Source organism: Salvelinus namaycush, unplaced genomic scaffold (assembly GCF_016432855.1).
Source record: "Salvelinus namaycush isolate Seneca unplaced genomic scaffold, SaNama_1.0 Scaffold109, whole genome shotgun sequence".
Taxonomy (NCBI): Eukaryota; Metazoa; Chordata; class Actinopteri; order Salmoniformes; family Salmonidae; genus Salvelinus; species Salvelinus namaycush.
In genome coordinates, this window is record NW_024057775.1 from 188,611 (window position 1) to 211,737 (window position 23,127).

General features: G+C 41.8%; 1 pseudogene; it reads right to left on the reverse strand.

Annotated features, from left to right (window-relative positions):
• The window catches only part of LOC120035678, a 154,540-nt pseudogene that overhangs the window by 125,889 nt on the left and 5,524 nt on the right, over window positions 1–23,127 (reverse strand).

The following is a 23,127-nucleotide window of genomic DNA, read 5'->3' on the forward strand; positions in this document are numbered from 1 at the left end:
GGTATCCCAATGAAAGATAAGGCTACTTATCTTGGAATTGTTATATGAAAGGATGAAAAACAAAGGAGTGAATTAAACTTTAACTCCATTATTGAGAAAACAAAGAAGATATTGAACCTCTTGTTGATGAGAGATATTTCCTTATATGGTCGGGTTTTATTGTCCAAAGCTGAAGGGTTATCCAGATCGGTTTATGTCTCGTTATCACTTGAATTATCCCCTAAAACTGTAAAGGATGTAAAGGACTTAGATAAGATTCTTTATAGTTTTATTTGGGGGAACAAGCCTCACTATCTACAGAAAGATATTCTCACTAATACCCAAGAACAAGGAGGTTTTGAGGTTTTAGATTTCAATACTCTAATTAATACTTTTAAAATAAATTGGATTCTGAAGTATATTAAGAACCAGAACAGTATTTGGAATGTCTTCCATAAGTATTTATTTGATTCTGTTAGTGGTTTAGAATTTTTGCTTCGATTGTAATTTTGATGTTGATAAAATCCCAGTAAAATTGGCCAAATTCCATAAGCAGGCGATTTTAGCTTGGATGTTAGAGTACAAACACAATTTTTCCCCTCACAGATGCTTTCTACAGAACAACTAAGATATACGATTTAAAAATAAGTCTCTTTTTTTCGTAACTGGTTTGAGAATATAATTATTTTGGTTGGTCAGTTACTGAATGAGAATGAATATCTACTCTCATATGGGGAATTTCTTGATAAGTTTAAAATTCCAATAACCCCGAAAGAATATGCAATTGTTTTTGATGTGAATCCAAGGGGGGTTGTATCTCTTTTAAATTCCTCTGTGGTCGATGTAAGTAACATAGATTTACATGAAAATATATTCATTGACAATATTAACATCAAAGATAAATGTAGTAATAAACAGATTGGGAATAATGTTTGTGACACTACAATTCCCTCAGCAAGATTATTTTGGTCTAATATCTATGGTGATATACAATGGGGGAAAGCATGGTAAATTGCTAACAAATATTGTATCAGTAACAAGGTAAAGGAAGTTTCATTTAAAATGTTACATAGAATTTATCCTGTGAAACATGTTTTGAAAAGATTCAAGCTGAATAGTGACTTTAAACGTGATTTCTGTGGAATGGAGAAGGAGACCATTTAGCATGTGTTTCTGCCTGTATTTATAGTAGAATTGTTTTGGATTGACATACAGAACTTTGTTACAAAAAAATAGGACTGGTTGTACTATGTAATGATTTATTTCAGAAAGTCTGACATTGATAAAGATGTAGTATATTTAATTCAACTGCCAATAATATTAGGTAAATTTGATATTCACAAATGCAAATGGCACTACTTTAACTAAAATGAAAAACAAAAAGGCAATTAAAACTATTTTATTTTTTTTTTTTTTTTTTTTCTTCGGGGGGTGGATCAGCTTAATATTGCGGAAAGAATGTTGCTTCCAATGTAATTGTCTGCATCATTTCCAATCCCCCATATTTTTTGGGTAAATATATATATCCATTCACGTATGCATACATATACACATATATACATACACATACCTACATAGACATACATACTTTTTTTAAAGAGTATACCTTTATTATTATTCCCTGCAAACCCTACCACCGATTCCCCAATTGGAGTAAACTGATAAACATTTCTATTTTTACCTTCAATTTATACATCTTATACACATTTTACAGACACAGTCTACTTTATAATAGTTCTCTCTTGTTTGTTCTTAGTCCTTCCTCTATTTCTGTTGTCCATTCAGTTTGATTTCCACTTGTAACTGTGCTATTTCACAATAGCTCCGCACCTATACACATTTCACAGATCCCGTATGCCCTACATTGTTTATCTTGTTATTAGTCCCACCCTTCAGCTCCACTCAACCTTTCCCATCTATCTTCCAACATCATCCATTTCGGATTTTTATTTGCCATATATTTTTCAACTGTGCTGTGATGCTTCACAAAAGATTTGAAACTTCCTATTCTCATAGCTTCCACGGATTGTAAATTAAAAATAAACATTTTTGCTAAAATAATTATTATATTATTGATTGATTGACTATGGCTTTTCAAATCCCCCAGTATTGCTATCTGTAGCGTTAGTTCTACGCAAATGTTGCAATTCTTCAACCATTCCTGGACCTGTGACCAAAAACGAGCTACATGCGGACAATACCAAAATAAATGGTCTAATGACTCTGCCTCCTCACAGCAGAATCTACAGAGCTGAGAAGATTGTATCCCCCATATATATAACATTCTATTAGTTGCAAGAATTTTGTACAATAATTTAAATTGAAAAATTTGAAGTTTTGAATCCGGCGTTGTTTTGCGTATCAATTCATAAACCATGTGCCATGGAATGGGTACATCGAAAATCTCTTCCCAACTATTTTGCAATTTATATGGCACAGCTGTAAGTTTTTTGGTCCTTAAATGAAATTGGTATATGTTTTTATTTATCACACTTTTCTTTAACCATTTATGTTCTTTAATATAAGGCCGACATACAAGTTCCTTACTTTTATCCCCTTCCACCTGCCTCTTCCATTTTTGTGGTAATGCTGCAATTAATTGGTTGTAATTTTGGGTAGAGCAGACATTTCCATATGTCTGTGTTAGCTGCATGTGTGACATTACTCCACCAGTCCTATTTATGATATCATTCACAAAAATTATACCTTTTTTAAACATTTCTTCGATAAATACAGTTTTTTTTATCAATTACTATATTTGAATTTAACCACAAGATTTGTTGTACTATTTGTTCCGTCCTTTCAGGTGGATTAAACTGAAATTGCAACCAACTTTCTAAGGCTTGTTTAAAAAATAAAGATATTTTGGAGATTATTTCCTTTTCAAGCAACCGAAAGTGAGCAGGTGTAATCTGAATAAAGGGAAATAGGCCCTTCTTGAACATAGGATGAGACATTCGTACCAATCTACTAGAGAACCAGTTTGGATTTAAGTATAACTTTTGTATGACTGATGCCTTTAGTGAGAGGTCTAATGCTTTAATATTTAATAATTTCTGCCCTCCGAATTCATATTCGTTATATAAATAGGCCCTTTTAATTTTATCTGGCTTGCCGTTCCAAATAAAATTGAATATTTTTTGTTCATATAATTTAAAAAGCAGGTCACTAGGTGTAGGCAAAACCATAAGCAAATAGGTAAACTGTGATATGATTAAAGAGTTAATCAGGGTGATTTTCCCACAAATAGACAGGTATTTTCCTTTCCATGGTAGCAAGATCTTATCTATTTTTGCTAACTTCCTATAAAAATTTATTGGAGTGAGATCATTTCTTTCTTTTGGGATTTGTATACCGAGTATGTCCACATCACCGTCAGACCATTTAATTGGTAAACTACATGGCAATGTAAAATGTGTATTTTTTAGTGATCCAATACGTAATATGGTACATTTATCATAATTTGGTTTTAATCCAGAGAGGATAGCAAATGTATCTAGATCCTCTAAGAGGCCGTGGAGAGATTCTAGTTGTGGTTTTAAAAGAAAACATGAATCATCAGCGTACAATGACACCTTAGTTTTTAGGCCCTGGATTTCTAATCCCTTAATATTAATGTTTGATCTAATTTTAACAGCTAACATTTCGATGGCAATAATAAATAGATATGCCGATAGTGGACAACCTTGTTTTACTCCTCTAGATAGTTTAAAACTTTCTGAGATGTAGCCATTATTTACTATTTTACACCTAGGGTTACTATACATAATTTTTACCCATTTTATAAGAGATTCCCCAAAATTGAAATATTCTAGGCATTTATATATAAACTCCAGTCGTACTTTATCAAAAGCCTTTTCAAAATCAGCTATGAAAACCAGGCCTGGTGTCCCCGATATTTCATAGTGTTCTATTGTTTCCAGTACTTGCCTTATATTATCTCCAATGTATCGTCCATGTAAAAAACCTGTCTGATTAGGATGAATAATATCTGACAAAACTTTTTTTATTCTATGCGCCAAGCATTTTGCTAGGATTTTTGCATCACAACACTGAAGTGTAAGAAGTCTCCAATTTTTTAAATGGACTGGATCTTTATATATACCACTTGGGTCCTGTTTCAGTAATAATGATATCACACCTTCTTGTTGCGTGTCTGATAATCTATCATTTATATAGGAGTGGTTAAAACAAGCTAATAATGGTCCTTTGAGTATATCAAAAAAATGTTTGTATACTTCCACTGGTATGCCATCCAGTCCTGGAGTTTTCCCATCCTTAAAGGCCCCAATTGCATCAAGCAGTTCCTCCTCTGTAATTAGGCCTTCACATGAGTCTTTCTGTACAGATGTTAATTTTACATTATTATTAGGGAAAAAATCCATACAATTAGTTTCAGTTAGTGGAGATGGAGGAGCCTGAAACGAAAATATATTCTTAAAGTACTTTACTTCCTCTTTCAAAATATCATTTGGTGAATCATGCGTGACTCCATCATTTGTAACAAGTTTTAATACGTTTTTTTTGGTAGCATTTCTATATTGAAGATTGAAAAAGAATTTGGTGCATTTTTCCCCATATTCCATCCAGTTCGCTTTATTTTTGTAATATATTACACTGGATCTTTCTTGAATAAGTTCCTCCATTTCTTTTTGTTTTTCCTCTAACTTATTCTGTGCCTCTATGGTACCGTTTTTATTGTTATCTAACTGTACTGTTAGTCCTTCAATTTCCTTTGTTAATATGGACTCTTTTGATCGAAATTGCTTTTGTTTTATAGATGAGTACTGAATTGCATGGCCTCTAAAGGCACACTTAAAAGTGTCCCATACAATATGGGGATCTGCTGTACCTATGTTATGTCTAAAAAAGTCAGTTATAAATTCTTCTGTCCTATTTCTAAACAATTTATCATCTAGTAGGCTTTGATTAAATTTCCAATATCCTCGCCCACGTGGAAATTCTGTAAGAGTAATATATATGCCAATTATGTGATGGTCCGACCGCATTCTGTCCCCTATCAAACACTTTTTAACTTTTGGTGCCAGAGAGAATGATATAAGAAAGTAGTCAAGGCGACTAGCTTGATTAAGCCTCCGCCATGTATATCTCACTAGGTCAGGGTATTTAAGTCTCCATATATCCACTAATTCCAATATATCCATGACATTCCTGATTTCCTTAAGTGCCTGAGGGTGATAGTTTGTAGTGTGATTTCCTTTCCGGTCCATAGAGGTATTTAAGACCGTATTAAAATCTCCCACTATAATAATAGAGTCTAGTGTTGCTTGTAGAGTTGATACATTCTTATATATATTGTCAAAGAAGCTTGGATCATCATTATTCGGACCGTATAGGTTAATAAGCCATATATGTTTATTGTCCAATAACATATTTAAAATAATCCATCTACCTTGAGGATCTGTTTGGACAAGTTGCACATTTGGATCAAAGTTATTATTAATTAAAACCATCACCCCTTTTGAATTTCTTTGCCCATGGGAGAAATATATTTCGCCCCCCCAGTTCTTTTTCCACAAAACTTCACCTAAAACTGTTGAATGGGTTTCCTGTAAACAGTAGATATTATAATCCTTCTCTTTTAGCCAGGTAAATACTGATCGTCTTTTCTTATTATCTGCTAAGCCATTACAATTGTAACTGGCTATACTTATTTCACCACTTACCATAATGAGACACACCTTTCAATTATTTTTATCAAAATATATGTTTGTAAACGTCCTATTAAAAAGTAACATAATGATTGAGTGTCTATATAGTTGTACCATGACATTTGCATCTCCACTAAGCAAACCTCCAATTGGTCCCCACTATTCCACCCGCCAAAAGCCCCCATCTCGAGTTGGGTTGTCATCCCAATGCCCGACAGACCACCCCCGACCCCCCGCATCGCACAGCCCCGGACCGACTGGGATCCATCCTTCGAAAAGTGCACACAGCACCATCCACCGAACCGAAGCAGATCCATTTCCAAATGCATTTCCATCGCCCTCACCTCGATTTTTATTACATATTGCTGTGAATCATCCTCTATAGTCCCTAACATCTTTTACTTCTTCCTTCGCAACAGTTGTGGGATACACACATACACCCACACACATTCAGCCCTTACCCCCACACAACCATAAGCTCACCCGCTCAACAATTGCACCATCCCAGAGCCCAACTCAAGATGGGTCATGATTTACAAATGTACTTGCAGCTGCAGCTTCATGAGAAGGCCTGCAAGACCGCCCAAAAAATGAGCATAAATGTATAGATTCATTTACCATTGTCACATCCTAGATGATGGAGGTCAAATGTACACCTTCTTCCTGAAACACCCACAATACGGTCATCCATTTTGACCATGTTCCCAAGCATCTCCATGCAGTCCGATTGGTTTCGTGCCACCAGGGCCACAATAATATACCCCCTCTCTGAATGTCCGAGTGTGACCCCCTCCCCATGGGTTACTGCAGCTAGTGTTGCCAGCACTGCCACTGCCTGGGTGGGGGCAGCCCACCGGAATCCCCACCGGCTAGGTACAAGGTCATCAAGGTTCTCATTAGCAGCTTTGAGAATTTCCTTGTTTATTATGCTCTCCCTTTAGGGGGCTTTGGCTTTGCAGGACCAACCCTGCCAAGCAGGCTCAGAATCTTGAGGGGGCAGTGCTGCTCTTGGTCCCTGACCTCATTTTGGCTGCATACAGACCGCATACAGCATGCACATAAAACAGTTAGGGACTTCTCCTTAGTATCTGGGCCATTCATGTGGGTGTCTAGGGTATAGGGCCATGGACCGTACCATTAAAATAGGATAATAAATAATTAGATATAATTTATTTTAAAAATGTAGTTCCCCATGATAGGACAATAAATAAATAAGACGTGTAATTCATTATAAAAGTATATCCATCATCTGAACAACATTGAAAGCCCTCTCATACCCGGCCCACAGCAATACACTGGCTCTGGGATATGCAACTATTTCATTACTCACTCACTCAACTTTCCAAACATAACAAATACAAATAAACACACACCACACCATCCACACATACTGTGCCTTCTGTTTACTTAGTTTTTATCTTCACTATATAGAAATAGTGCTTGTGTTCAATTAGTTATATGTGAAGATTTATAGAAAAGCTATATTTTGTATTGTATTGTTACAATCAGTAACCGGGCTTGAATTGTGTTTATTTTCCTCATCTATGAGAACTTTGTAATTTTTAAAATAACCATGGAGTAATCTTTGTGTCTCTGAACAACTGGTTATCAATATATAGTTTATCAACGACGAGAGCTACTCGTTTCGCTTTTAATCTATTTTCTTTGAAAATTGGATACAGAACTTTGCGCCGTTCTGCAATTTCTTTCGGAAACTGATCATTCATGCCAATTTTGGTCCCAGCAAGTCTTTTACCTAGGCTTTTAACCATTATTTTATCTTTAAATGAAGCAAATTTGGCAACGATTGGGCGTTCGTACCTCTACCCTCTCTGTCCGAGGCGGTGTACACGTTCAAGTTGGATCTTATCGATAACTTCGCGCGGTATCTGAAGCGCTGCAAAAAGGAACTCTCTAACTACAGATTCAGGAACCTCTCCTTCTTTCTCTTGGATACCTGTAAGTACCAAATTCTCTCTCATGGATCTAGTTTGTATGTCCAGTAAGCATTCCTTCAGAACGTTGTTCTCCTTTTTAAATTCATTCATTTCGGTTTCAATCTTATTGACCGTCCCTTTTAGCGCGTGTGTTTCCTTCTCCAAAGCCGCGGCTTTTTCATCACTCATCTCTAGGCTTGCCTTCAACTCTTTTATATCTTTACTAACTAATTCAAGTATACCCAGTTTGTCATTTATTGATTTTAACAGATCGGTTTCGACCTTTACCATTGCCGGTGGTGAGAATATTAGATCATCCGTGTCGGTTGAGGAGTCACGTTTTCGTTTTTGATTCGGTTCCCCTGTCTTATTCTCCGTCATGTTTGGGTGTTGCTTGTTTTCGTAATATTTGTCGATAAATGTCTCTAGTCTTAGGATTTGTTTTGTGTTATTATCCAGATTGAAGGTTATCACCCACCAGATTATTTAGTGCTAATATTTTAGTCTAATTTAGCAGATATTTTGAATATTATGTTTTATCTTGAGGTGCTCTACATAACTTCGTTCAGTCCGCCATTACCTTTACGTTACCTTTACGTCCGCCGTCTACGTCCTACCTGCGCCTCTCTCTCTTCCCTGACTGGCAATTAAAACTTGTATTATTAATGAATATGATTCGTTTGTTTAGGATTCCTGGCAATGTAAATAGTTTGTTTGTATGCTTGTTTGAATGTGACTATTCCTCTTTTGTTTGTTGATATTTGTTAATAAAAAAAAATATATATATACAATTTAAAAAAAGGATAATCTGCTGACTAGTTTGGGTGACGCAGTTTGGGAAAATGTTAATTACATTGTTTATTCTTGCTAACAACTTAATACAAAGTATTTTCAAAGTAACCAGATCTCTGTTTACTGCCCCACAGGAGGCATTTTGCCATGCTGTCATTGTAAATAGGAATTTTTTCCGAGGCTGCTGTTCATGCTGGGAATGTTGATTGGCAATTCAGTTTGGTAAACTAAGAAAACTATCATTTCTATAGTAGATTTTGATCACACAATAAACATTGGACATACTCAGAAGTAAATACCACACCTTTTAATTCCATGTCATTTATTTCACTACTTTCACAGGAAGTTATGCTACACTGCCTACAGGAAGTTCTGCTACACTGCCCACAGGAAGTTCTGCTACACTGCCTACAGGAAGTTATGCTACACTGCCTACAGGAAGTTATGCTACACTGCCTACAGGAAGTTATGCTACACTGCCCACAGGATGTTCTGCTACACTGCCCACAGGAAGTTATGCTACACTGCCTACAGGAAGTTATGCTACACTGCCTACAGGATGTTCTGCTACACTGCCTACAGGAAGTTATGCTACACTGCCCACAGGAAGTTCTGCTACACTGCCCACAGGAAGTTATGCTACACTGCCCACAGGATGTTCTGCTACACTGCCCACAGGATGTTCTGCTACACTGCCTACAGGAAGTTATGCTACACTGCCTACAGGAAGTTATGCTACACTGCCCACAGGAAGTTCTGCTACACTGCCTACAGGAAGTTATGCTATCTTATATCTTCATTTCTACAGCCTTCATCCCTGCCCCCGGAGTCTCTTCACTGTCTGATCTTCAGCCCCATGTTCACAGGAGAGCCCACCTGCACTCAGCTGGTCAGGTGCCTTAACAGGAAAAGGATATGACATCACACAGGGAGAAAGGCAGGAGCAGTGGTGCCCTGTATGTCCAAGGTTTCTCTGGGCCAGATTACTGTAAAATAACTTTGTGACCACTGCTGAGGTAAAAAAAGGTCATAAAAATTTGCTTGATTGATTGTATAAATAGAAGTCCTACTACCAGTCAGATAGGAAGTAGCAGTGAAGTCCTATTACCAGTCAGATAGGAAGTAGCAGTGAAGTCCTATTTCCAGTCAGGTAGGAAGTAGCAGTGAAGTCCTATTACCAGTCAGGTAGGAAGTAGCAGTGAAGTCCTATTACCAGTCAGGTAGGAAGTAGCAGTGAAGTCCTATTACCAGTCAGATAGGAAGTAGCAGTGAAGTCATATTAACAGTCAGATAGGAAGTAGCAGTGAAGTCATATTACCTGTCAGATAGGAAGTAGCAGTGAAGTCCCATTACCTGTCAGATAGGAAGTAGCAGTGAAGTCCTATTACCAGTCAGATAGGAGGTAGCAGTGAAGTCCTATTACCAGTCAGATAGGAAGTACCAGTGAAGTCCTACTACCTGTCAGATAGGAAGTAGCAGTGAAGTCCTACTACCAGTCAGATAGGAAGTAGGAGTGTCAACACTGCCAAGTGGCTGGGATGTCCTCCACTGAGTCCACAGTCCTCTCCACCATAAACACCATCTGTTGTCTGCACACCTCTGACCAGATCAAATCAAATGTTATTGGTCTCATACACATATTTCTCTGATGTCATCCCTGTTGTATCGAAACAGTGCTGTAATATCTAACAATACAAATCAATACATGCAAATCCCCACAATTTATTTCAAGGAAGAAGAAATATAGAAATAGTAGAACGAGCAATGTCAGAGTCCGGAATATAAATATTTATACAGTTAGTTTACAATGTATATGATGGTGTGTATAGACATTATGGACTGTATATGAATAGAAAAGGTGTGTACAGCAGTAATTATATAGGATGAGCCTGGACTATAATACAGGGTGGAGTACTGGGTGGTAGACGGCAGTGTAACAGTGACTAAAGTGCAGGGCAGGGTACTGGGCGGAGGCCGGCTAGAGGTGACTATTTAACAGTCTGATGATCTGGAGATAGACCACACATTAACCACACAATAAGTATTGTGGTGGCAGCATCATGTTATGGGTATGCTTGTCACCGGCAGGGACTGGGGAGTTTGTCAGGATCAAAATAAATATGAAAGGAGCAAAGCCCAGGTAAAAAGTTAAAACCCACCTCAGTCTTCTGAAACCCTGCCACGTTGTTTAATTTTTCTGAAGGACAATTTACACTGCTGCCACCACCAGGCCTGGAGGGCTGGGATAGGGTTTAATGTTTCTGCAATTACACCATTTTTTATGCAAAAAACACACCAGAATGGCGAGACTTGTTGAGTGTTCCTAAGTGGTCTGATCTCAGTCCTGACTTAAATGTACTGAAAAAACCCATCTGGTTTAAATATCGCTGTCCATCAATGAGCAGTTTTGACAAAAACTATGGATGTATTTTGCACAAAGTTGGTGGAATCTTAATGAAACTGTAATGGCTTCCACCAAGTATTAACTTGGACGGGGGACGGACTTATTCAATTATGATGTAAACAAAAAAATTGTTCAACATTTTCTATTAAATCTAATTTAATCCCTTTATAGATTTAATTTTAAGGAGCAAAACGTTGAAAAAAGTTAAAAGGCGTGTAGACGTTCTATAGTCACTGTTCAGCTTTAACTATGGAGTGACCCCATGAAATGGGACATCAGCCACCTCAGTGACAACCACAGAACACTGTTCAGCTTTAACTATGGAGTGACCCAATGAAATGGGACATCAGGTCAACTCAGTGACAACCACAGAACACTGTTCAGCCTTAACTATGGAGTGACCCCATGAAATGGGACATCAGGTCAACTCAGTGACAACCACAGAACACTGTTCAGCCTTAACTATGGAGTGACCCCATGAAATGGGACATCAGCCACCTCAGTGACAACCACAGAACACTACTATGTATAGTTTACACAAATATTAGCGTCTTAGCTTTTATTGCAGGACTTTGACTGTGATACATCACCTCCATAGTCAACCTATTGTGAGAATTGAACATTCATTGGACTGTACAGACTTACTAGCTGTGTTAAGATGGAGCAGCTAGCTAACTGGCTACTGATCAACCTATTGTGTGTATTGAACATTCATATTGGACTGTAGCAGCTAGCTAACTGGCTACCGATCAACCTATTGTGTGTATTGAACATTCATATTGGACTGTAGCAGCTAACTAACTGACTACTGATCAACCTATTGTGTGTATTGAACATTCATATTGGACAGCCTTACCTATAGAGTAGCACCACCACCCATCAGACCATTCTCTTCTTGACGTCAAAGCTGCAGGGTATTGTATCTGTAGGTGTTTATGATTAATAATCCTATTTACTTAAAGCCACCCTAAGATGTCACCATAGTATTCCTTTAAAGCCCCTCTGTTAGATATAAATCTTCAGTGGGAAACCAACTGACATGGAAACAATGGAGCAAATGTATCACTACTCAGACATTCCAAATATCACTTGATTATCAGAGGGGTATTATGACATCAGATAGAACTACTCAGACATTCCAAATATCACTTGATTATCAGAGGTGTATTATGACATCATATAGAACTACTCAGACATTCCAAATCAGGCTTCATCCATATCATGAAGGTGGATATTGATCCAACCATTTCAAGAGTAATGACCAGGCTGACGGAAACAGGATATGCCTTTACAATTGTATTAATGCAGACAGACGATTTGTTAGTTCGTTTGACATGGTGGGGTCTTTTTGTGTCAGTAAAAATGTATAAACGAGAAATGGAGGTGGAAACTCCTTTATGTGTGTCACGTTCCTGACCTGTTTTCTCTTGTTTTGTATGTCTTTATTGGTCAGGGCGTGAGTGTTGGGTGGGCAGTCTATGTTTTCTATTTCTATGTTGGGTTTTGTGTTCGGCCTGGTATGATTCTCAATTAGAGACAGGTGTGTATCGTTTGTCTCTGATTGAGAGTCATACTAAGGCAGCCAGGGTTTCACTGGTGTTTTGTGGGTGTTTGTTTCCTGTGTCAGCGTTTGGGCCACACAGGACTGTTGCAGGTTAGTCACGTTTGTTGTTTTGGTATTTTGTAGTGTCTTGTTGATGTTTCATTAAAATATGAACTCTTACCAATCCGCATCTTGGTCCGATCCATGCTCCTCCTCGTCCGAGGAGGAGAACGACATTGACAGCCGTTACAGAAACACCCACCAAACCAGGACCAAGCGGATTGGAGAAGGACGGCAAGAGCAAAAGCAATGGAGAGAAGAGGAATGGACATGGGAGCAAATACTCAACGGAGAAGGACCCTGGGCTAAGGTGGGAGAGAATCGCCGCTCTCGGGAGGAGAAGGAGGCAGCCACAGCCCAGGAGCGCTGGTATGAGGAGGCAGCACGTAAGAGAGGCTGGAAGCCCGAGAGGCTCACCCAAAAATTTCTTGGGGGGGGGCTAAAGGGGAGTGTGGCGAAGCCGGGTTGGTTACCTGAGCCAACTCCCCGGGCTTACCGTGGAGTGAGAGGGCGTCGTACTGGTCAGACACCGTGTTATGCGGTAAAGCGCACGGTGTCCCCAGTACGCGTGCTTAGCCCAGTGCGGGCTATTCCACCTTGCCGCACTGGGAGGGCTAGGTTGGGCATCGAGCCGGATGTCATGAAGCCGGCCCAACGTATCTGGCCTCCAGTACGTCTCCTCGGGCCCGCGTACATGGCACCAGCCTTACAGGTGGTGTCCCCGGTTCGCCTGCATAGCCCAGTGCGGGCTATTCCACCTCGCCGCACTGGCAGGGCTACGGGGACCATTCAACCTGGTAAGGTTGGAGAGGCTCGGTGCTCAAGAGCGCGTGTCCTCCTTCACGGTCCGGCATATCCGGCGCCACCTTCCCGCCCCAGCCCAGTACCACCAGTGCCTACACCACGCACCAGGCTTCCAGTGCATCTCCAGAGCCCTGTTCCTCCTCCCCGCACTCGCCCTGAGGTGCGTGCCCTCAGCCCGGTACCTCCAGTTCCGGCACCACGCATCAGGCCTATTGTGCGTCTCAGCCGGCCAGAGTCTGCCGTCTGCCCAGCGGTGCCTGAACTGCCCGTCTGCCCAGCGGTGCCTGAACTGCCCGGCTGCCCAACGCCGTCTGAGCCATCTGTCTGCCCAGCGCCGTCTGAGCCATCTGTCTGCCCAGCGCCGTCTGAGCCATCTGTCTGCCCAACGCCGTCTGAGCCATCCGTCTGCCCAACGCCGTCTGAGCCATCCGTCTGCCCAACGCCGTCTGAGCCATCCGTCTGCCCAGCGCCGTCTGAGCCATCCGTCTGCCAAGCGCCATCTGAGCCATCCGTCTGCCACGAGCCATTAGAGCCGCCCGTCTGTCCCGAGCCGTTAGAGCCGTCCGTCAGTCAGGAGCTGCCAGAGACGCCAGCCAGTCAGGAGCTGCCAGAGACGCCAGCCAGTCAGGAGCTGCCAGAGACGCCAGCCAGTCAGGAGCTGCCAGAGACGCCAGCCAGTCAGGAGCTGCCAGAGACGTCAGCCAGTCAGGAGCTGCCAGAGACGCCAGACAGTCATGAGCTGCCCTACGGTCATGAGCTGCCCTACAGTCATGAGCTGCCCTCCAGTCATGAGCTGCCCTCCAGTCATGAGCTGCCCTCCAGTCATGAGCTGCCCTCCAGTCATGAGCTGCCCTCCAGTCATGAGCTGCCCTCCAGTCATGAGCTGCCCTACAGTCATGAGCTGCCCTACAGTCATGAGCTGCCACTCAGTCCGGAGCTGCCACTCAGTCCGGAGCTGCCACTCAGTCCGGAGCTGCCACTCAGTCCGGAGCTGCTGCCCCTTATCCCGGAGCTGCTGCCCCTTATCCCGGAGCTGCTGACCCTTATCCCGGAGCTGCTGCCCCTTATCCCGGAGCTGCTGCCCCTTATCCCGGTGCTGGCCCTTATCCCGATGCTGCCCCTTCATTTAGGTGGGTTGAGTTGGAGGGTGGTCATTGGGAGGGGGATACGGAAGCGGGGAGTGACTATGGTGGGGTGGGGACCTCGCCCAGAGCCTGAGCCACCACCGTGGTCAGATGCCCACCCAGACCCTCCCCTAGACTTTGTGCTGGTGCGCCCGGAGTTCGCACCTTAAGGGGGGGGTTATGTCACGTTCCTGACCTGTTTTCTCTTGTTTTGTATGTCTTTATTGGTCAGGGCGTGAGTGTTGGGTGGGCAGTCTATGTTTTCTATTTCTATGTTGGGTTTTGTGTTCGGCCTGGTATGATTCTCAATTAGAGACAGGTGTGTATCGTTTGTCTCTGATTGAGAGTCATACTAAGGCAGCCAGGGTTTCACTGGTGTTTTGTGGGTGTTTGTTTCCTGTGTCAGCGTTTGGGCCACACAGGACTGTTGCAGGTTAGTCACGTTTGTTGTTTTGGTATTTTGTAGTGTCTTGTTGATGTTTCATTAAAATATGAACTCTTACCAATCCGCATCTTGGTCCGATCCATGCTCCTCCTCGTCCGAGGAGGAGAACGACATTGACAGCCGTTACAATGTGCAAATATTTATATAATAACCATCACATCTTAGTTAACTTGGAGTCACGTGATGATATGTTGTGTGGTCCTCCCTCTACGACTTGGGAACCCATGCAGTTTATTAGGCTACAGATGAAATAAGTTATGAACTTCACAGGGTGGTGAAACTGCATGTGATGAGCTTGATGCTCCTTTCCAATACATTTGGATGGTCTTATTCTGGTGACATGATGATTGATGCTTGGTTGCCATTTGATAAAATAAAGTAATATGTGCTCTTATCCACAATAATCTCATCACGTAGGTAGCCTACCCCACTGTATCTGTGAGCTGTTGGCTACAGTGCAGTTTTCTATATAATGTTAAAAAAATAAACCATAGTAGATTTGAACATGTAATGGAAATCCATTTAACTTCTATTTTTCATTCGGTACATGGGAATTTAACAGCAAAAGTTTATTTTGGCAGTTACAGTCTTGTCCCATGGCTTCATCTCACGTACAGACTCGGGAGAGGCGAAGGTCGAGAGCCCGAAACACGACCCAGCCAAGCCGCACTGCTTCTTGACACAATGCATGCTAATCCCGGAAGCCAGCCCACTGGTCAGTTCAGCATCTAGTTTCTATTTACATGTCTTTCAGTCGTCAACTAAAGTTAATTCAACATGAAAATACCTTATGTTGATGGATTTTCACTAATCCAATCCGTTTTTCACATTGATCTAACATCACATGGATTTGTTTTGTTGAAATGACGTGGAAACAACGTTTATTCAACCAGTGGGAGGCTTGTAAATTACCCCAGGAAAGTGGAACGAGGAACTCTTCATTGAGACAATGATGAAACAGCAATCCGTGGGAGAGTTGTGGTGGATATTATAAAATAAGGATCTGCTGGAGTCCAAGTCAAACCAAGATTCTTTATTTCTGAGCTCAGAGAGAATAACAGTTACACAGCGCAGTGTAGACAGTCTGAATTCCTGAAGCATTGGGTGATGGGCACATATCTTTATAGTTTCCTGTTCTTGGGAGGGACTTAATTCATACAAGGGCACAGGTGCAGCTGGTTTGCAACACTGGATGATACTCCCAGGAACAGGAGATTATAATAGGACAGTTTCACAAGGTTAGTCACATACTCAGTTATGTGGACACATACAATTACCATTTTCCATTACAGAGTCTGTGAACATTTTCATTTCATTAAATCATCAGTGGGCCAACAATGCAAATGTAAACAACGGAACAAATGCATCACATCCAAATATCACTTGATTATCTGTAGTGCTGGAGGAATGACACCCAGATAAACACACACAGAGTTAAAAAAAAAAAAAAATTTAAACACACGGAATCTGATTTAATTTAATAATTAATTAATAATTAATAATTAATAAATTAATAAATTAAATTTTTCTTAATAAAAACATGTTTTAGTATACTTTGTACAATTAAATTTCATATGGTATAAACAAGTAAACACATTCTCAGTCAACATAAGACCATGACAAATTGTCAGTTAATGTGATGGGAAATAGCAATATACACACAAGGAGAAGAAATTATTCTCTCCTGTGTGGATTCGCACATGATGGTTAAGTGACTGTGATGAGTCATACGTCTTCCCACAGTTTGAGCATTTGTAAGGCTTTTCCCCTGTGTGCAGTCCCATGTGTTCTTTCAAACTTCCTAACTGGGTAAAACTCTTTCCACACTGGGAGCAGTGTTAAGGCTTCTCCCCTGTGTGAATTCTCTCATGTTTTTTCAGGGAGCTTTTACAGCTAAAACTCTTTCCACACTGGGAGCAGTGGTAAGGCTTCTCCCCTGTGTGTATTCTCCCGTGTGTTTTCAGGTTACGTAGGGTGGTAAAACTCTTTCCACACTGGGAGCAGTGGTAAGGCTTCTCCCCCGTGTGTATTCTCTCATGTCGTTCCAGGTCCCCTGACTGATTAAACCTCTTTCCACACTGGGAGCAGTGGTAAGGCTTCTCCCCTGTGTGAATTCTCTCATGCTTTTTCAGGGAGCTTTTACAGCTAAAACTCTTTTCACACCGGGGGCAGTGGTAAGGCTTCTCCCCTGTGTGTATTCTCTCGTGTTCTTTCAGCCAGCATAATCGGCTACAACCCTTCCCACACTGGGAGCAATGGTAAGGCTTCTCCCCTGTGTGTATTCTCTCATGTCGTTCCAGGTCCCCTGACTGATTAAAACCCTTTCCACACTGGGAGCAGTGGTAAGGCTTCTCCCCTGTGTGTATTCTCTCATGTCTTGTTAGGTTTCTTAAGTGGTTAAAACTATTTCCACACTGGGAGCAATGGTAAGGCTTCTCCCCTGTGTGTATACTCTCGTGTTGTTTCAGCTCGCACAATCGGGTACAACCCTTTCCACACTGGGAGCAGTGGTAAGGCTTCTCCCCTGTGTGTATTCTCCCGTGTGTTTTCAGGTTACGTAAGGTGGTAATACTCTTTCCACACTGGGAGCAGTGGTGTCTTCTTGCTGGTTTGGACGTCCCTGGCTCTGGTTCCTCTGAGTCTGGTCTTTCTCCTGCCAAAGACAGTGTGGTTTTTAAAAATAGAGACCCGAATGAAACCTCCACATGATAAATCAACCTTGCTATGAGGGCAAATCCTAATCAGATCCCTCAATACCTGAGGCCAGTTTTAACAATCGTAGTGTGATTTTAAAATAAATGTAGAGCATCCTGGTAATTACTGATATGTTTACATTACTTATTTTACAAGTCAGAACACAAAAAACTAAACAGTTCTAGGACACTAGAACACAGACGTCGCTGGATTCCAATCGAGCAGGTGGTTCTAAATATATAACTTTCATAGCTGTATGATACAGAATGCGACCTACACACTTCCTTAAACATAAAATAAGTAAAGAAGTAATTTTGTGTGGAAGTCTAAAACTTGTTTTTATGTCGAAGACACAAAGCACATCAGTAAAATCTCCCCGTTGTTGAAGGGTTTGACACATGCGGTTTAAATGGACCAATTTGTTATTTATACCTTCACAGATTTTCAACATTTTGACTATCGCTGATGTCATATTTTGGGTAAAGTAAAAAAATAAAGTGAAATATTTGGGTAGATGTTCCTAAAACTGAGAGTAACTACAATAAACAAAAATATAAACTCAACATGTAAAGTGTTGGATGTTTCATGAGCTGAAAAAAAAGATTGCAGAATTTTTTACATCCCTGTTAGTTAACATTTATTCTTTGCCAAGATAATCCATCCACCTGACAGGTGTGGCATATCAAGAAGCTGATTGAACAGCATGATCATTACACAGGTGCACCTAGTGCTGGGGACAATAAAAGGCCATTAAAATGTTCAGGTTTGTCACACAACACAATGCCACAGATGTCTCAAGTTTTGAGGGTGCGTGCAATTGCCTTGCTGACTGCAGGAATATCCATTGGAGCTGTTATCAGATAATTGAATGTTAAAATCTCTACCATCTCTAATCTCCAACGTCATTTTAGAGAATTTGGCAGTACATCCAACTGGCCTCACAACCACAGAACACATATAACGACGCCAGCCCAGGACCTCCACATTGTCTGAGACCAGCCACCCGAGTTGTATTTCTCTTTGTAATGAAGCCCTTTTGTGGGGAAAAACAAATTCTGATTGGCTGGGCCTGACTCCGCAATGGGTGGGCGTATGCCCTCCAGGGCCCACCAATGGCTGCGCCCCTGCCCAGTCATGTGAAGTCCAAAGATTAGGGCCTAATTTATTTATTTACAATGACTGACTTATATGAACTGTAAATCGTTGAAATTGTTGTTTATATTTTGGTTCAGCACACACACACACACACACAGTGCATTCGTTAAGTATTCAGACCCCTTGTCCTTTTCCAAATGTTGTTACTTTTCAGGATTATTCTAAAATTGATTAAATTGTTTTTTCCCCCTTGTCAATCTAAACTCAGCAAAAAAAGAAACGTCCTCTCACTGTCAACTGTGTTTATTTTCAGCAAACTTAACAAGATAACAAGATTCAACAACATACATAAACTGAACAAGTTCCACACACATGTGACTAACAGAAATGGAATTATGTGTCCTTGAACAAAGGGGGGGGGGGTGTCCAAATCAACAGTCAGTATCTGGTGTGGCCACCAGCTGCATTAAGTACTGCAGTGCATCTCCTCCTCATGGAGTACACCAGATTTGCCAGTTTTTGCTATGAGATGTTACCCCACTCTTCCACCAAGGCACGTGCAAGTTCCCAGACATTTCTGGGGGGAAAGGCCCTAGCACTAGCCCTCACGCTCCGATCAAACAGGCCCCAGACGTGCTCAATGGGATTGAGATCCGGGCTCTTCGCTGGCCATGGCAGAACACTAACATTCCTGTCTTGCAGGAAATCATGCACAGAACGAGCAGAATGGCTGGTGGCATTATCATGCTGGAGGGTCATATCAAGATGAGCCTGCAGGAAGGGTACCACATCAGGGAGGAGGATGTCTTCTTTGTAATGCACAGCGTTGAGTTTGCCTTCAATGACAACAAGCTCAGTAAGATGATTCTGGGACACACCGCCCCAGACCATGACGGCCCCTCCACCTCCAAATCGATTCCGCTCCAGAGTACAGGCCTTGGTGTAACACTCATTCCTTCGACGATAAACGTGAATCCGACCATCACCCCTGGAGACAAAACCACGACTTGTCAGTGAAGAGCACTTTTTGCCGGTCTTGTCTGGTCCAGTGACGGTGGGTTTGTGCCCAGAGGCGACGTTGTTGCCGGTGATGTCTGGTGAGGACCTGCCTTTCAACAGGCCTACAAGCCACCAGTCCAGCCTCTCTCAGCCTAATGTGGACAGTCTGAGCACCGATGGAGGGATTGTGCGTTCCTGGTGTAACTTGGGCAGTTGTTGTTGCCATCCTGTACCTGTAGGTGTGATGTTCGGATGTACCAATCCTGTGCAGGTGTTGTTACAAGTGGTCTGCCACTGCGAGGACGATAAGCTGTCCGACCTGTCTCCCTGTAGCGCTGTCTTAGGCGTCTCACAGTACGAATATTGCAATTTATTGCCCTGGACACATCTGCAGACCTCATGCCTCCTTGCAGAATGCCTAAGGCAAGTTCACGCAGATGAGCAGGGACCCTGGGCATCTTTCTTTTAGTGTTTTTCCAGAGTCAGTAGAAAGGCCTCTTTCGAGTCCTAAGTTTTCATAACTGTGACCTTAATTGCCTACCGTCTGTAAGCTGTTTGTGTCTTAACGACCGTTCCACAGGTGCATGTTCATTAATTGTTCATGGTTCATTGAACAAGCATGGGAAACAGTGTTTAAACCCTTTACAATGAAGATCTGTGACGTTATTTTTATTTTATGAATAATCTTTGTAAAACAGGGTCCTGAAAAAGATACGTACATCTTTTTGCTGAGTTGATTTGTATATGTTTTATGGGTTGAAAAGTGTTTTTTTTCTCAGACATAAATGAACAACTCCAGGTGAAAGACAAAGGCCATAGCTGTAATAAAATAACAAATTAACTGGCAAAGCAGCAGAGCGAGGCCCGCATCCAGCAACGTCACGAGTCACGTTTTTGCAGCTGTTTCAGTACAGCACTACAGGGAGAGGGCAAACTCCACTGGACTAGTTTCATAGTATGGAATCACTTAGGAGTTTCTGGATTTTGGGTAAACTTCTCCTTTAAAGCATCAGACTCCATAGTAACTAATCATTAGATGCTACAGTCCTCCTTTAAGACTCCATCATGTTTCATCATTAGATGCTACAGTCCTCCTTTATGACTCCATCATGTTTCATCATTAGATGCTACAGTCCTCCTTTAACTTCTTGCGACTATAGGGGGTGCTGTTTTCTCATTAGCATAATTTGCATTACAGATTAAACGGCTTCCTACTCAATTCTTGCTCGTACAATATGCATATTATTACTATTATTGGATGGAAAACACTCTAGTTTCTATAGCCGTTGGAATTTTGTCTCTGAGTGAAACAGAACTCAATCTACAGCACTTTTCATGATAGGGAGTCAGATTTCAAACATTTTGGCCACTGATCTGGAGTCAGTTTAAAGCTCACTGTAAATGCTATGGAGAAACAGACACTGCTTACGTCTTCCCCTGGATGTCAGTGCGTGATGACGCTTTGAATGGTGTCGATTGCGCAATCAGTTTCTCTATAAGACACCAAATAGCGGAAGTAGCTTCCCTTTGCTGCCTGCGCCTTGCGCGCGAAGGACATCGGACTCGCCTCCTTCCAAGCTTTAGTTTAGCCAGTAATATTTCTCCGGTCATGTTTTTACCCGTTATAGGTGTTAACAGCATCATAAGGTAGTTAATTTGAACCGTTGTATAGCAATTTATATCCTTTTAGTGCGATTTTGAGGCATTGCTTTGTGGTGCACTTTGAAGCGCTGGGCACATTTCGGGGTCCCGGTCGTACGTTAGTGGGCATTTCGACGGACAAGTGGACATCTTTCGACCAAAAGAAGATTAGACCCAAGAAAGGATTCTTTGCCCAAGATTCTGATGGAAGAACAGCTCACAGTAAGAACAATTTATGATGATAAATCGTGTTTCTGTCGAAAAATGTTAAACGCTTACGCCGCCATTTTGTTTTGTATAGCTTCGCTTGGCGCAACCTGTATTGAAAAGTAAGGATAATTTAAAAAATGTAAATCAGCGATTGCATTAAGAACTAATTTGTCTTTCGATTCCTGTCAACCCTGTATTTTTTAGTCAAGTATATGATTAGCTATTGATTAAACTAGATCACTCAAAGATGGCGACCGACATTTCCAGGCTTGTTTTGCTACTATTTTCATTGTATAACCACGGTTTTTTATGGCTAAATATAAACATTTTCGAACAAACTCTATATGTATGTTGTAATATGATGTTACAGGAGTGTCATCTGAAGAATTCTGAGAAGGTTAGTGAAAAAATTAATATATTTTGGCGATGATACGATATCGCTCTCTTTGGCTTGAATCAGTGCTCGGGTAACGTTTGCATATGTGGTATGCTAATATAACGATTTATTGTGTTTTCGCCGTAAAACACTTAGAAAATCTGAAATGTTGTCTGAATTCACAAGATCTGTGTCTTTCCATTGCTATGTGCTGTGTATTTTTAAGAAATGTTTTATGAGTAAATTGGTAATACAAGTTGCTCTCTGTAGTAATTCTAGTCGCTTTGGTGAGATTTGTGATGGTGGCTGCAATGGTAAACTATGATTTATACCTGAAATATGCAAATTTTTCTAACAAAACCTATCCTATACCATAAATATGTTATCAGACTGTCATCTGATGAGGTTTTTTCTTGGTTAGTGGCTATCAATATCTTAGTTTAGCCGAATTGGTGATAGCTACTGGTGTTGAGAAAAAATGGTGGACAAAGAAAAATAGTGTATTTTGCTAACGTGTTTAGCTAATAGATTTACATATTGTGTCTTCCCTGTAAAACATTTTAAAAATCTGAAATGGTGGCTTTATTCACAAGATCTGTATCTTTCATTAGGTGTCTTGGACTTGTGATTTAATGATATTTAGATGCTACTATTTAATTGTGACGCTATGCTAGCGATGCTAATCCGTGTGGGGGGGGGGGGGGGGGGGGGGGGGGGGGGGGGGGGGGGGGGGGGGGGGGGGGGGGGGGGGGGGGGGGGGGGGGGGGGGGGGGGGGGGGGGGGGGGGGGGGGGGGGGGGGGGGGGGGGGGGGGGGGGGGGGGGGGGGGGGGGGGGGGGGGGGGGGGGGGGGGGGGGGGGGGGGGGGGGGGGGGGGGGGGGGGGGGGGGGGGGGGGGGGGGGGGGGGGGGGGGGGGGGGGGGGGGGGGGGGGGGGGGGGGGGGGGGGGGGGGGGGGGGGGGGGGGGGGGGGGGGGGGGGGGGGGGGGGGGGGGTGCTCCCGGATCCGGGGTTGAGGCTTTAAAGACGCCATCATATTTAGAATGTGTCTGGAAGCGCTACTCTATCTATTCTACTCTCATCCTTTTGGTTTTAATAATATTTAATAATAATATGTTATAATAGGTAATAACTAACTTTAATAACTAGGGTTAATACCTGCCTGGCGCCCCAACAAAATCTTTATCTTTATCCCCCTCTAACAATACCGCTACAGAATTAGCATAGTAGGCCATGTAATTTAGTAGGCCATGTAATTTTAGGACTAACTAACTATTCCTTGCCACCCATTCTGAAACTAACTGCAGCTCTTTGTTAAGTGTTGCTGTCATTTCAGTTGCCATGATAGCTGACGT